Genomic DNA, 14,163 nt, shown 5'->3' on the forward strand with positions numbered 1-14,163 from the left:
ATTCCTGAAACTGTGTGTCTCCCTTCGGGGTAGATTTTGTTTACAACTTGAGAAAATTATTTCCACTGAAAGCTTAAAAAGAAAGTTGATATTTGTGGTTATGTATGATGGAATATGTTGAAGTAATAATGTGGACAAATCTAATTAGTCCTGTCCAGGCAACTGAAGGCCTTGAGCTTGCTTTATTAGAATTAACTACTGCATACATGAAAGAAGAAATTTAATTCAAATTTCTATTAATCACAAATACTGTTCTGCCAAAGTGATTTTTTTTTTTAAGACATGCTGGTCTTCTGTTTGTTTGCCACAGATTTCCATGTCAAGGTTGATTTTGTATGCTTACATCTTTGAAGTTATATGTCCTAAAGTTAAACGCACATGAAAGTATTTCAAGTATTGTGGCCCAAATGATTTCAATTTAGAAGTACAAATCAAATATATATTTGTACATGTGTAGATGTACAAAGCTCCTAAAAATTCAGTCTGAACTTTCATTGTCAGGTTCACTTTTTTTCCATCGCGCAGCATTGTTAAAATACGGTTCTCGCTGCCAGTAAATGCAGCAGTTTCTTGTCCCTGACATCTCTTTCCCATCTGCCACTGGACATTGCTTCATCCAAAGATGAGGAGAGGAGCAGTGGGGAGAGCTCTGGCTGGAACTGCCTGTGTTGTTCTACACATGTAAATGAGGTGTGGAAGGACATCTGAAAGGACACAGAATTAGTTGTCTGTATGTGTGGCTCAGTACCTGTACTTCAGTGCTGTAGGAAACTTCAGTTTTGTGAGAAGCTGCCTGGCATAGCACGTCCCAGTACACGTGTTGTAGGAAAGAAGGATTAGCACACGATGAGAGCCTGTCCTGTAGCATTAATGGTGAGTAGGAGCACGCAGTATGCCTGCCCTGAGGGCTGGACCTCTTGCACTCGCAGTGATGTGTGGACATGCTCCTCCAGCCAGGGTTACTGACAGCCCTCCCCACGTGTCCTCTGCTCTGTGTGGCAAACAAGGGGGAAAACAGACTGTGGTGGGGTGGTTAGCATTTGGCTGGCCAGTTTTAACTGGGATTCTGGAGCAAACTTGTGTTTGTTCCTGTGGTTCTTGATTCAGTTAGGTTTATAAGACTGAGTTCTATTGAGATAGCCTTTCCCTAACTCTCTGTAAACCTATTTTATTTGCTCAACCCTAGCGTTGCGATGATTTGTGTGTCAGAAGTTATTGAAGAGCCCTGTGAAATATTAACTCTTGATCTGCACCACTGCCAGCCACAGAGATGCCAGCATGTTTGCTTTCAGGGCTTGGACCAGCCCTGGGGGCTGCCTGCCCATCTTCATAAGGATCAAGGAGCCAAGGCAACACAAGCCAATGTGTTGTGGCAATGCCATAGACCAATGATGTCCAGTCTTTCTGTCCATCCCAGGCAGCATGGATAACATGGTCTCACCTAGAGAGACACAGGGAGGTACATGTCAGCCTCTCTAACAAGTGTTCAGACATATTTTAGGCAGTCACCTCCATTTGTATGACAGTTGGCAGAGAAAATCTCATATGTGAACAGTCATTGCAAAAATACCTCACGTGACAGAGATACATACAAGCTGCTGTCCTGTTGTATGATGGAAGCAGGAAACGAAGTCATCAAATAATGGCCAAGTGATTAATTTATTTTTCTGCTGGACTGTATGTTCAGCTCAGGAGATGAACATCAGCCCTCCTTGATATAGAAATTAATAGATTCTCTTTGAAAAGAGATCAGAGAGGAGTGTGTTCCACTATGCACTGAAATGCAGAAGGATAAATGCTAGACTAAATTCCAAAATCTGAGTGTATGTAACGACAGAGGGGAAAATGTACGTAAAATGCACAAAGCAGACTTGCTGTCATGCTTTATTTTAAAAATCGTTCATAGTAACCTGAATGTTATTTAGAATGCTTTCTGTAGGCACTAAATACTGTTTATGAAGAAACTGTGCAATATTTCTATCCTTGAAAGTTGACAGGGATTTATTAAATATCTTACAGTGTTTCAAATAACAGTCCTAAGGTGTAACTCCTTATACGCTTTCATGGGAGGCAAGAAATGCGAATCCAAAAGGAGGTGGGACAAAGTATGGGCTGCACTGAGCATCAGTTCATCTATGTCTGTTCCTGCAGCAGTGTCAGACTCAGCAACTCTAGTGCTGCAAGGGGAGGTAAGCCCAGGCTTCAGTGATGGCAGAAGTTAGACCTTGAGTTCCTGTGTTTCCTGCACTGGAGGGCAAAACTGAGGCTACAGTAATTTGTTTCTCATTTAGTCCTTCATCTTCTATCTTTATTTGTGTCACCAGAGATAGGATCACTCTGACAGCTGTAAAATTTATAAAGGGGGGAGTAGGACGTTTCGGACACTTGCCTGCCTTATTTGTGATAAATGAAGAGCCCTATCCATGCGCAAAGGGAACTGCGAAACTCGGAGCCTGTGCTCAGTTCCAGCGCGGTGCATGGAAGAGTTCTGACCTTGCACTGTTGGAGACAGGGTCCTGTGTCTGGCATCAGAGGTGTCTGGTGCTTCTCATGTTGCTTTTTTAAATCATTTTTTATAGGAAAGGTGTAGCCACGTAAAAGACTCCTGTGCTCTCTTTTTTGACTAAGAGCCTGAATTTTACTTCCCACTGCTTTCCTGGATTTTGTCATCTTTACACTGTTATTGGAAGTGAACATTTTGAGATTATCTTCTGACTATGTAGTGTAATTACTGGCCAACCCAGGCAGCAGCTACTGACAAAGAGGAGATAATGTCCCTTTGAATGTCCCCAATTAGGATAATTCTGTTTTTTAGCTGTTCATTCATTAGCAAAGAAGTAAACAGTGCAGACAGAAGGTTGTGAAGCAGGGTGTTTATTCACTTGTTTTCTAGCCTTCTCTCCAGATTAATGAAATGACTCATAGACAGTAATAACGTGCCTGGGGGGGAGGGGGAAACAACCTGGAGGTGGGACGTGTGAGGCCAGATCTTTGTCAGGACACCCACACCTCCCCATACCTCTGTATATGACTTGATTCTCTCTGTTACATGTAAAGGATGGATCAGTTATAAAGATAGCCAAAACCCCCAGGGCAAAAGAATCAAATTGGCATCTTGTAAGTGCAGGTTGGTTTAGATGTGTGTGAAAGAAAATGATTGCTGGTGAGAACGTAAGACTATGCTATTGCTTATGAATGACTGTGTAATGTTACTGGTAAGTATTTTCCTACCTTCTCTTCTCCCCCTCTTTGACAACGAGGACAAACGGTGTCTCACGCAGGTGAGTAACGCCTGTTACAGTTCTGGCTCTGTGTGCTGCCAAACATACTCTCTGAGCAGTTTCTAAAATACTGATGCCAGACTCACGCTCAAACCCATGTCAGTCCGATGTGAAAGTGAAGACAGAATAGTGAGACTGCTCTGATTTCAAAAATACTCAAGAGTTTGTTGACCTTTTAGAGTACAGAACTGAAAGACTTGGAAAGGTTACTTGATTTCTGGGCAGAGAAGGACACTGAAAACAAAACTAGGTACCACAGATGCACTTTCAATGGTGGACCATCTCTTACGCTTCCCAAGAAACACTCAGACACTCAGTGAAGATTATGCATCTGCTTTGAAACTGTTTACTAATAAAAATTGACTAATAAAACTTTACATAATAAATGCTACGTGAATGATGAAGCACAGGTATATTTTTGTTTAACAGCAGGATTTTTCAGCAAGATTGAACAAACTGAAAGCAGGGCAAGAGAAGAATAATTATGGAAATTCTGGTAAGAATTAATTATAGCATACACCACCAGGCAGCTCTGATATGTAAAAAAAAAATAAAGTGAGAAGCACCTCTGTGATACTTCCAGGTACAGAAAATACTGCTTAGCCTTTGTATTAGATTCTGAAACAATGAATATTTCTAACTGCATTACCTAAAAGGAGATAGTATGTATAATGCAGTCTTAAAGACCTCTTTGATTATGATGGCTGTTTGTCCATGGGACTACGTATCACATAGAAACCTAAACCCATCAGCCAGCCTCTAGTCTCACAACTGCTTAATTTATAAATTCTCCAAAAATTGGTATATAGCCAAGATGTTCTGCTATTTATTGTTACTTTATGTAAGGCTGTTTATTGGTGGCTTCTGTGTTATGTTCCATTTTGAGAGGAGACAGTATATCTAGGGTGGAGATTTAAGGCATACAAACCACACACATAAAAAAATAGTATGAAGCTGGAGAAGGAAGAGGAGGTTGTCAAAGCCTGTGGAGAAGAATTGAGGATAATTAATCAGACAAATGGAGATAGAGAGCAGGTGTGCGGAGGGAATAGTCTGATGGGAACAAAAGCCAGTGGAATGAAAATGAATGTCAGAAGAGGTAAGTGACTTTTTCTTTATTTTATAAATAGTGAACTGCAGCAATAAAAGTTTTCTTTGTCAGCCTGAATTTTTATTTAAAAAATAGTCTTATAAACATTAATCAAAGCAGCAACATTTTAGATGTTTTTGAAAAACAAATTATTTAGTAAAATTAAATTAATTCAATGCTGACCTTTTAAACAGTGTTATATGACACACGCACATACACCAAGCTTATAAATTCCAGCAAATGATTAAACTATTTTACTTGAAAAAGTAGTTTTTATAATAAGGGTAAAAAAGGAAATATATTAGAGATGTTAAACTAGGAAAAGAAAGGGAAATATAGGGCAAGGGCAAAACCAGTTTCCCCCTGGCATGTTTGTAAACCAAACATTGCAGGATTTAGGTCAGTATGGGAGGCAAAAAATATGATTTATATAAACCAATGTCAAACTGAGCAGTTAAGGTTCATATCTAAACAGATAGACTAAGGTCAATCCTCCCATCTCTGTGCAACAGAATAGTGTCACCTACTTCTCCAAGGAGCAAGAGTGTGGCTGACAACCCCGAAGACCATCAGAAATGGAAATTCATTCACTGCTTTTGCAAAGAGGAGCAGCTGGTATCGCTTACTGTTTTGAGATAAGAGGAAAATGCTTTTTGATTCCCTGTTTACTTTGCAGTTCCTACACAGAGCTGTGAAGGAGCCTGTTGCTGCACTAAGGCTTTTCAAGTCTGTCTGCACTTGCTCTCTTGTCAGGGCAGGACTGAAGTATTTTCCTCACCACACTGTTTTTTTGCTCCCTTTAGGCTAAAAGACTGAAGGGATGAGCAAATAGGAAAGTTTTGCAGAGAAGATGAGAAGGTCTGGCTTTCTTAAACGAAAGAAAGTAGAATTTTTTGGATGAGTATTTTTTAATGCATAGAAAGAAACAAAAGGAAGGAAACTTGAGGGATCCAAAGACCGTGATACTAGAGCTTTGCAAATGGGATCATCTCAGGTGATAACATACCTGAGCTGATTAGCTGTGGTTAGGATACCAAGACTAACGTGAAAGCCTGCTTCTTTTCTTGTCCTCCTCCTGGCCAAGCTGACTGGGAATGCTAACTGTAATGGTGTATAAACAGCTGCAGGAATAAGGTTCTATAATAATAACAGTCTGAAATATTATCTGAGCCTACTCACAGTGTTAGAGCAAAAAGAGGTGCGTGCGTTCCAGGTATCTGATGTGTAGGAAAGAATGGTAATGCAGAATCACAGAATGGTTTGGGTTGGAAGGGACCACAAAGCCCCCCCAGCCCCAACCCCCTGCCATGGACAGGGACACCTCCCACCAGCCCAGGCTGCCCCAGCCCCATCCAGCCTGGCCTTGGGCACTGTCAGGGATGGGGCAGCCACAGCTCCTCTGGGTGGCCTGGGCCTGGGCCTCACTGCCCTCTGAGTGAAGAATTTCTTCCTGATGTCTAATCTAAATCCACCTTCTTCTGGATGGAAGCCATTACTCTTGTCCTATCACCACACCCCTGCCAAAGAGTCCCTCCCCAGCTTTCCTTCAGCTGCTTTCAGGCACTGGCAGGCTGCTGTGAGGTCTCCCTGGGGCCTTCTCTTCTCCAGGCTGAACAGCCCCAGCTCCCTCAGCCTGTCTTCATAGGGCTTCAGCCCTCTGGTCCTCCTCATGACCTCCTTTGGACTCTCTCTAACAGAACTTTTCTAGCTACAGGGGAAGCAATCTACCAGAACTGTAGCAATACTCGCTTTTTTTTTTTTTTCTTTCCAGGATTTTTTTTTTTTTTTTAACCTTTTTAGTCCTTTTTGTTTTAAGTTAGATAAGACACTAGCAGACACTGGTCTGGACTGGTAGCTGAAGAAATTATTCTGTATGCAATCCTAGCAAGGCAGACTTGTCTTCAATCTGTCCTCTTTCCTTACGGATTTAAACCAAGACGCAAAAAAGGGGAGAAGTGCAGTGGGATCACACATGGGATATTTGCAAGTTTGCTTTTTCTGGAAGTTCAGTGAGATTTCTGCATGGCGGTGAGCAAAAAGCAGTCATCCCTTAGCTGTAAAAACTAGCCAACGTGGTTTTCCCAAGGTCATCAGTGTTCTCAAACCCTTTGTACAGCAGCTCCTCTGTAAGTAGTTGAATTTTGTACTCTTCAGTACCTACTAGCCATACATACTACTCCTGAAAAGGAAAAAAATAAAAACAATCCTCCTTCCAGGCTCTGAAATCTTTCCATGATAGATGAAAATGATGATACATAGATGCTTACTTATTCTCTGCCATGTCTAGTTGTGAATTTAAAATGATACTGATAAACATTCCGGGATTAGGGATCTTTTTAATGGTATTTTTTCCTGGAGTTCTTTGGCTGTTTCTAAATTGGCCTCTGTGTGCTGTACTATCACATACGCTGCCATCCAAAGGGTTTAATCAGTTCCTTGTAACGTGGAAGTCCAGGAACATCTTTTCTGTATTGAAAATAAAAATAATTTAATCCATATGAATTTAGTACTTGTAAAAGAAGCAGACTTGACAGCTTCTGAGGGAAATCCTTTGCTTAGCTATAAAACAGAGCCATTGTATAGCTTCCTTCTGTCTGCATCAGCCCTAAATGAGATTTTTCAATACCCTTAGACAATCATTCTCGATGTCAGATGACAGTCTGAACTCCACATTCAACCTGTGGACATGGCATCAATGAGGCAGGACCTGCATCATGAGCCCTTTACATTGGCATTTAAACTGTGTGACCTTGTAGTGAGGTCACAGCTGCAGGAATAGTAGGTTTGGGCACTTTCATCTTGCACTTCAGGGAATGCATTTATATTCTAAATAACATTTTCCTCTTATCCACAGGCAAAGATACACATGGAGTTTGCAGTCCAGTTGCATTTTAAAAGGTATGTGATTAGCTTTTAGTTTAGCAGTTCAATGTTCACTTTATCATCTGGTACAGTGTCTGCATTATCTTGTATGTTACTTAAAGATTGACCTGGTAATTTTTCATGCTTTGCCCATAGGAGGATGCTCCCCTAACCTAAGCAAATAAATAAATATAAAACCCATAAAGCCTTTATGTGTATGTTGGTAGGTCCTTTTTTTCTCCTTGCCGAAGGGGAAGTTGTAAATTCCTTCTTACTGATCCCACAGGTTAATAATGCAAGTGTTTAAAGCAGTTGTGAATCATAAAAGTTAACAAGAACCCACAGAACAGCCAGAATAATTTCATGAGAAAAATGACTTTCACAGAGAAATCTGTTGTCTGTCTCTTCATACATGGTGTTCACCCTAATCCAAGATGAATTTCTTTTCATCCTTTAGAGATTTAAAAACTGAGAGTCATCTTTTATCTGCTTAGTAAGGATAAAAATGTGCCCAGAATACTCTAGAGCTGCTGTGTTCCACGTGGTCCCTTTGCGCTTTTTGTAATGTGCTCATAGCTCACCATGGGTGTTCTTACGTGGTTTGGTTTATTTTGTGAAGCTTACTTATTTTTAGAATAAATTATGCTGTGCTGCAGGGTCCCAAAGTTTCATGGCTATGTGAAGGAAGAAAAATGCTCTCAGAAATAATTCTTAAAATAAAAAGATTGAAGGTGCTACCTTGTCCTACTTCTGCAGGTATTAGGGGAAAAAAGGTGTGTGTGGGGGGGGTTGAATTAATTTGAAACTGTTGTTTGCAAAAGGTGTCTTTCGTTCAGGGGGTAGTATCTCTATGTAATACATTGCAGAGGTGTACACCATAAACCAAATAAATTAAAGTCCTGATGAACGTAGACTTTGGGACCATGACAGCAGCAAACATTTCAGGGATCATCCGTGGAAAGTTGTACAGAGCATGGCTAATCCAGCCGTCAGGCACAGCCCTTCTGAGCGGCAGGCTGTCATTACAAGAGAGTGAGTGTGTGCATACATAAAAAGGTGTAGATGGATGCAGATATATAGATATGGACAGACACACACACATTCCCCAGCTAATGGACAAGCCACGTGCTTGTAAGAGACGGAGGGAGACTGGGGGCACTGGTGGTGGCATGCGAGCACGATGCTGCCAGGCCCATGGTCGGTGGTGGTGACTGGCAGCAATTCCCTGCTCTTTGGAAGGACTAACAGCTGTGTTGTACATCCTTCACTTGCTTTTGATTCATTCATAATGCATTGATATTTTCTAGAGTACAGTTGTATTCAAGCTCAAAATTACTTTTTTATGATTTTGTTTATTGTGTTTTTTCTTTTTTTCTTTTTTATTTTTCTGTTCTGTTTCACTTCATTTGGGGGTAAAACTGCTGCTGAAAGTCATATTTGAAAGTTAGTTCTTATGCCACCATTGAAAATGTCCAAGTCTGTCACGCCTCTGCCATTGGGTCTGATCAGAACAGCTTTTCTTCCCTGGCCTGAGAACAGACTGGAGTTCTATTTTCCAGGCAATGCAGTGCTGACCAGCTGAGTACAGAACATCACAGCACCTGCAAGATGTCACACACATAACGCAGCAGACCTTTGTGTAGGGCTGATGAGCGCTATGCCCCTGTTGGCAACAGACATTGACTTGGATAATGGCCGGTATATCTTTTTTGTTGTTTTCCACAGATTTCAGTTTTTTTTTTTTTTCTTTAACACAGGCAGTACTGTTCCTTTCAACATCTCTTACCTCGCAACATCAGAGGAAGTTACAATGTGAAATATTTGCTGTTTTCCTTTTAAATTTAATTTAAGTTTGAGTGTAGGAGTATGGATTTTAGATTGTGTTGTATTTTTCATGGTAAAATACAGGAAGCTGTGTGTGTATATGTATGTATGCACGTGTATGTATACATATTTAAACTTGAGGACTTTAATACATGCCACACCTATATAGGGGTTGGCAGGAACTGAATAAACAGCCCTGTAAATGGCCTCAGCAAGTGAGTGTTGTGTGTGCAGCATTAGGCAAAGGAAGGTGACTTTTAAGGCCTAGGCAAATTTGAAAAGTAATCGTAAGACAGAGCATAGCCTCATCTGGAGACTGTCACCGAGAGTTCAGCAAGTCTTGTTCTTTTAGCTTAATTCCCTCTCAAAGTGAATTAAATTCCCCTGAAATAAATGTGTGTAGGAACAGATCTGCTTAAAATACAGTATTTTAATCGGATTTAACTTGCTAGATAGACAACCAATAATTTTCCCCTTATCTTGAATAATTCTATATGCAGATAATTCTGTAGGGTGAAATAAATAAGGTTACTTTTTTATTTGACTGGATTTATTTGCAAAGAAAAAAACAGATGTTATGAAGATACAGTATTCTAGCACCTATCTGTTAGTTTCTATATACTCCCAACAGGGTTAAAAGCAAATGATTGTGGTTCCTTTTCTGCTCCTCTTTCAGTGACAATTTAACACAAGCAGAGATTATTATCTGGAAAATTCAGATAGTAAATTCTGATAGTCTTCCCCTCATACTAATCTGCTGTTCTTGAAAATAAATTAGGGTTAGGAAAGTTACCATTTATTATGAGTAATAAAGACCAAAAGGTTGCAAATGGGTTATCTACAAACCTGTTAGTGGTCATTTCTGGTGGACAGTTTTGGCTGGGAGGATTTTGCTGTCACATTTTCTCGAATCTATTTTAGCTGGCTTTTCTTTTATTGCTGCACCATAGCTCCAGTCATCTGAAAAGCTTTTCCACGTTATTCTAATTATTCTTTTAAATTTCTCTTCTCTTGCTCTTTTCTGTCCTCCTTCGGTATATTGCAGTCTCATCTTTATTAATAAGTACTTTGTAGCTTCAGCGTACTTTGAGGAACAGTAAGTTGTTCATCGAGTTCCTATTAGGCAAGTTGTACACCAGTGAGAAAAATGAAATTGGAAGAATTAAATGATTGCCTCGGGGGAGGTTTGTTGTGCAGACCAGGACTAGGAATCTATTTCTAACCTTCCATTTTGTGATTCAGGTGTGGCTTGCATTTTTCTTTCCTGCCTTCTCATCTTTATTTTTCTGACCTGTATTGTTGTCTCTTTCCTGCCTGCATAAATTCCCTCTGCATTCACTCAAAAAGCAGCTCCTCGGACCAGGGCCTCAGCTACATGGCTTTATGTGCCTAACCCAAGCTTGTTCTGGAAATGCTGATTCAGCACAGAAAGGGGTAGCTTTGTGGCATTGACCGTATTCTGTGAAAAGTGTTGGAAAATATGCTTGAGTTAGACACAGCCACAAGTCTTAACTAGCTGATGAACCTTCCCAGAAGCTTTTCTTAATGAGAACATTACCCTTAGATGGGGACATTTCCTGCAGATGTTCTTACATGGTTGTATTCAACTCAGATCCTGCAAAACTGCCATTTTTCCTGTGCCTGCTGTGATTGACTCAGAGGCAGGATCCTAAGGACTAAAAACCTGATTAGATGGCACTGTCACCTAGAATTCAGTCATGTCCAGCGACAAATCTTCACCCCTTTTTCTGCTCACTGTGCACTGAGTTAATGATTCTATTTCCTTCTGAAATCAGCTGTTGATGCTGGTATCTTCTCATCTATTCTTTCATGTAAGAAATTAGGATTATGTCTGTAGAGGTCCCCTCTGGTGGAATTTTCTCTTGAATCCCAAAGAGCTTTATAAATCATGTCAGGAGAAGTAAGGTTTTGAGGTATTCAGAATTCTTTTATTCATGTGTCGCAGGTTCACAAATCTAAAACAGGTTCCTGATGAAATGCAGCCTCTCCCAAGTAGTTCCTGGAAAACAGTATAAGCTACCTAACAGTTGAATAGCATAGTAGGAGTAAAAATCTCAAGTCTAGTTGAACTTTGGTCAACTGTTTTATCTGTGTTTCTTCTCCATATAAACAGAGAGTTCCATTCCAGAGAAGGGAGAGAAAACTTTTAAATACATTTCAAGGTCCAAACTCTGTGATACATAAGGCAAGAAAAAGCTATTAAGTGTCCTGTATTCTGTCTCTCTTACTGTAAGACCACAAATATGAAAAATGGTGTGTGAATGTGGAGTTAACTCAGCTAGAACAAATAGGTCTCTACTCTTAGTCAACCGAGGCCAAGGGGATGATTTCAAAAATGAATTGCAATTAAGACAAGAAGTGTGGAGAATGGAAAGTCTGAGATCTGCTAACAGGACAGAGCACCAGAACCAAGTCTGGTGCTTTTAGAGTGCAGCCTGCCATGAGGTGGCCTTGGTGGAAATGCGGGGAGGGTTGCATACAAATAACCACCAGAAAAAATGGCTGAGTGGAACAAGCACCTATCTTGTTTGTGTTTATACTGCTTTTCACAGAATGACTTTTAAGAAAAAATAATCTTGTATTTGACAGTAAATGTATAGATGTGATTTACACTCAACCTTCTTTTCAGGGCACGCTGTGAAGTATATATCCTTTCACAGAAAGCTACTTCAAGCTTTCTGTGGAAGTCAGTCTAGCAGAAAAAGATTTAAAAAAAAAAACACTCTTCCCTATTAAATACTCCCTATTCTTATTAATTCCCTGTTAAATATTCCCTATTCACTATTAAAATTAATGGTAATGATAAATGGAGGATACACTTTTAGGAGGAAGGAAATTTTCAGTTCCCAGTTACCCAGTCTAAAGGCTTGAGAGAAGAGAAAGACCGTGGTTTCTGTCTCGAGTGCAGTTATTGAGTTGTTATCTGGTGATTTCCAGAGTATAAAAATTACTTTTAAGGGCCTCACTAAAAGAAAAGTTACTTGACTACTGCAGGGCTTAATTCAGCTAAGAGTTGTATTTCCATTGTAATGTATTTTAGCAAACTGCACACTAAGCAGTACGTTGAAGGCACGTGCATGCCCAGGGAGAAATAAGGCAATATCCAGTAAGTAGCTGAGGTGCACTCAAAGCGAGCTGGATTCCTGATCACTACAAACAGCAGCTTTCCCATTCCTCTGTTGCAGCTGGTTTAACTAGAGCCTGGGACCCTGTTTTGCTGCCCTGAGTTAACAGAGAAGCATATATATACAGGCAAAACTGGCTTCAGGGGATTCTTGGGGGCAGGTAGAAGGAAAGAAACCTTTTGTTTCTTTCCGTGGAAGAGGTGGATCTGGGCTCTTCATCTCTTCTGGGCTGCCTGAACTTCAAGCCTTTGCTGTTCATTTGCCAGGAAAGCGCCCATATGATTAGAGATTTGCCAGTAGCAAGGAAAAAGGTTATGAGCTAGGGGGCTGCAAAGAACGAATACAAAGGAGAAAAAGTTTTGTAGAGTACCAGTGTGGCCATCCAGCCAAGTTTTCTATTTCTGTTCCCAGGGCTGTCAATATCTTCTGCATTCTATATCGGGTAATATACCTAACCAGTTTTCCACTAGTAAAGCTAATTAGCACTCATGTGACCCTTGACTGACAGAGCTAATTGTTTCCAGTTCTAGCACTAGCTGAGTTATCAGCCTGTGTGACATTGTGTGGTGCAGATACAGCCTGAATCTTGATGTCTCAGGTTTGAAAAGCGTATTTGTAAGTGGGTGTGTCAGACCTGAGATGGATGTAATTTACGAAAAACTTCTTCAGCCTTCACTGGCTCCAGTCTGCTAGGGACTTTTATTAGCATCCCCCCCATTGGTAGAATAAAATCAGTAAATTATTTCTGCAGGAATTAAATTGTGGCTGCATTATATACCGCACAAATGCCTGAAGTATGTCACTGTGGTTTTTCAGTTATATATACATGTAATATTTTACTGAAAACTTTTTATAAAAATATTTTTATAAAATATATTTTACTGAACATTTTTATTAATGCATAAGAGAAGTAGTTCTGTACACACTGATACTAATAAAAATGTTGTATTCCTATGCATTCATGTTTTGCTTGCATGACCACAGTATCTAATATGCTGCAAGTTCAAAATATGTTTTTTCTTTTCATCGTGGTGCTTATCTGTCAAGACTTGCTCTGCTGTTGGTAAGAAGAACATGTACACCAGTGTTTTCCCCTCTAACCGCCTATTTTCTGAAGCTATAGGATTTAGATGACTCTTCAAATCAACCAGCAGGTTGCAGGTGGAACAAAAGGAAAAGTCAGATAAGAATATTGTTTCAAGCAAAATCGGTTTTCATGGTGCATTTTTCTGATGGGAAAACAGGCCAAAAATGCCTATTGATTATGTTTCCATAACTTAATATTTGAATGGAGATTGGTTTTGTGTGTGTGTATTTGTTTCTCCGTTTCAATAAAAACAGAGAAAGGCAATTATATTGTTTTAATGCTTAGGAAGCTCTGAAGTTAGATCAAGTAAACTGTGCCTAGTAGGAAACTGCATTTATATTTTTTTTTCTGAAATCCCCACTTGAAATGATATTTTTCAAGCTCAAAAGTGTGGTTTTATCTTTGTAATGACATTGGTAATCAACTGACTCCTTTATCTCCCCTGGAGATTGTTTCCTCATCTGAATGCATGTGAGTATACAACACCAGAGAAGTTCCCAAGCTACAGATACCAAGAGTAGCTTTGGGTTTTTGTTTTTAATGTAGCCTGCTGAGGGTTGTACAGCAAAATGGTTTGTTTACTCTCTGCAGTTTCTCTGAGTAGACTTCTGTGACAACTAGAATTTAACAAGTATAATTTCCTTTCATAAATTTCTTTATTTCAGAAGATGTACAACGTTTATTTTTCTTCCAGTTACTGTGAAAAGTCAACTTTAAATCAAACTACTGAGGAGTTGTAACCTTGTAAGTCCCTTGACACTGAAATGCAGAAAGATGACTCAATACACAGGGAAAATACAAGTGGCATATAACCTTCTTTTTACACCCCATTTCAAGATATATTAATGAGATGACAGATCACACTTTATATAG

Source organism: Aythya fuligula, chromosome 10 (assembly GCF_009819795.1).
Source record: "Aythya fuligula isolate bAytFul2 chromosome 10, bAytFul2.pri, whole genome shotgun sequence".
In the NCBI taxonomy this organism is placed as follows: Eukaryota; Metazoa; Chordata; class Aves; order Anseriformes; family Anatidae; genus Aythya; species Aythya fuligula.